Source organism: Triticum dicoccoides, chromosome 7A, assembly GCF_002162155.2.
Source record: "Triticum dicoccoides isolate Atlit2015 ecotype Zavitan chromosome 7A, WEW_v2.0, whole genome shotgun sequence".
NCBI lineage: Eukaryota > Viridiplantae > Streptophyta > Magnoliopsida > Poales > Poaceae > Triticum > Triticum dicoccoides.
Window position 1 is genome coordinate 733,438,971 of NC_041392.1, and position 2,849 is coordinate 733,441,819.

A 2,849-nucleotide genomic window follows, 5' to 3' on the forward strand; every position below is an offset into this window, starting at 1 on the left:
GCGGCGTCTGACGGTGTAGCGGCGGGGGTGGCGGCGGCGGCGGACGACGGACGGAGCGGGGGATGGAAGAAGTGGGGAAATGGTGGACTAGGGTTAGGGATAGTCAATCCTGACGGGTAGACCCATCTACGTCCACGCCACCGAAAAAATTAATGGGAAATGTTTGCTGCCGGCCTGCCGGCCGAGCGTTTGGGCCGGACGCGGGCTGGTCGCGGGATCTTTCCTGATGCAACGGACCACGCGCATCCTTTTCTCAAAAAAAAAAAAAGCATGAGGGGCTGTGCACTTTTCTTTTCACTAGTAAGCATGCACGTGAAATGCACGTATATCTATAATAAAAAACATCTATTTTAAATCTTACTTTCTAGCCAATCTTTTTTACCGAGCCTATGAGTCTTTGGTAGCGGAGATCAAGCATTTGAGGTCTTTACGTCTGACTCGTATTACTCATCTCAATCAAAATCAGAATGTGGTTAGTGTTTTTTTTTGCTAAATTTGCTAGAACTCCGAGTAGAAATGTCGTTTGGTCGGCCTCCGAACTTAGAGAGGTTACTGATTTATGTAAGGAGGATTGTAATTTTGAACTTCTATGAGTAATACAAGTTCTATCCACAAAAGAGTCAAACCGAACACGCCAGATTGAAAATGACCAAAAGGCATCCATAGCAAAATGAATTTATTGGATGGTTGGACAGTTAGGTGGACAGTGTTATCCCGAGTACACCAAGGTTTAAGTCCTGATGCTTGCATTTATCCTAAATTTTTTTTAGGATTTTCAATGATGCACGTTCAGTGGAAGTAGACGTTTCCATCGGTGACTTTGTAAAATCTCAAGACGATATGTCGGCTTAGTCTTTTGGAGGTGCTCATAGGGATAGGGTGTGTGTAGTTCATAGGGGTCAGTATATGTGCGTATATATGAGTGGTTGCGTCTGTACTGTGTTTAAAAAGAAAAATGAATTTTCCAACGCGTGTATTTTTTAAGTGTATGTTTGTATATATTTGTTCTTTTTTACAACTAATGCATGCAGTACTTGTTACTTAACCAAAAGGGCTATCGATCAAGAAAAAAAAAGAACAAAAGAGACACACCCGATGCTTCATCTCAGTTCTCCACGCCTGACGTTTCATCATTGTGGCAACAACTCTCTCCCCACCGCTCCCCATTTCATGGTGACCACAGCTCTCTCTCTCTCTCATCAGGCCGCCTCTCCCCTTTGTCCCCACCGCCGGCGCGAGGTCTCGCACTCCCCCGCTCTTCTCAGCTCCTCCTCGTCGAATTGGTCGCTGAAGTGCCCGAGGATCCGCTCGAGCTTGGCATGCTCGCGGCCAACCCAGTGCTAGGCGCTGACGAAGGCGGGCGCGGAGGCGCGAGACTCATCTCCACCAGATCGTCTGCCATGGCAATCACGCGTCCTTCCTCCCCGTCTCGCTCGCCCGGCTCCGCTCGTCCGTGGCTCCCACCGCCCTACGCGGCTACGCTGCGTGCTGCCCAGGTGCAGCGGCAGCAGTGCCGTGGCGGCTAGTGCCCCTGCAATTGCAAGCCGACGCCGGTTGTTTATTCCCCACTACGGCACTCTGCTATGCTTATTTTCGATTTGAGCTACTCCCGATTCCCCACTTTTTCTATCCTAATTGCTATCCATTCCAGTACCGTATATATGTAGCTTACCAGTTTACCAATAGGAAAGCATGTTTTTAGAAATTCAGGGTCAACCCGATAACTGCCACACGTGTGGTGTATCGGGTAGTTGTGCCGCACGCCTCGTGTGACATGGACAGCAACCAGCCCACACACCTATGTGTGGGCAAAATAACTAATGCCCACACACATCTTTTTTCCCTCCTGAATCCTCTCACACGCGTGCGTGTGGGCGAAGTTGATAACGCCCACACGCCCGTATGTCAGGCCTCGTAACCTTCTGGTCCCGCACGCGAAGCGTGACGCCCACCGCGCGCCCGCAATTGCCATGGTCCAGACCCTCGTCCATGTTCGTTTATCTGCAGTTGCCATGTCGCTGAACTACGGTTGCCATGTCGGACAACTGCAGTTGCCATGGTTGCTCAACTGCAGTTGCCATTTATGGTCTGATATAATGTAGTTGCCATGATTTCATAACTTTAGGAGTTGCCACATACTAACACTAGGCAGTTGAGAGAGTTGCTATGTGCTCACAAGCATGCTAGGGCAGTTGCCATGTAAAAAGGAAGAGTTGCCATCTGCTTACGTGCACGTTAGGGCAGTTGTCATGTACGTGCACGTCGGGGCAGTTGCCATGTACCATGCAAAAACACATGGCAACTCGGTAAAAGACAATTGCCATCTGCTTACGTGCACATTAGGCAGTTGTCGTGTACCCTGCAAAAATACATGGCAACGCGGGTAAAAAAAGAGAGTTGCCACCTGCTTATAAAGCACGCTAGAGGCAATTGCCATGTGCGCTGCAAAAACACATGGCAACTAGCAGCTTACGTGTGGGAGAGGAGATGGGCGTGTGAGCGAGATGGCAAATGCCCACACACCAGCCCTTGTGCGTGACTGAAAACTGGTGTGTGGATGAACTGCTAAACGCCCACACACCGGCCCCTCCGTGTGGTAAAACGGATGTGTGGGCGAACTATGTCACACACCACACACATGCCTTGTCCTACGTGGCACAGAAAATCAGTCAGATTGTGTCAAGATTCGTGCATATAGTACTGGACGGTGATGAATACGTGTAGTCGAGATGGTCAACGCCCACACGTGTAGGCGTTAACATTTCCGTTTTTAAAATGCAAAGTAAAGAGGGTCAAGAGAAGCATAATAGGATAATACGGGTTCACATATATGTAGTACTCTGTCACTA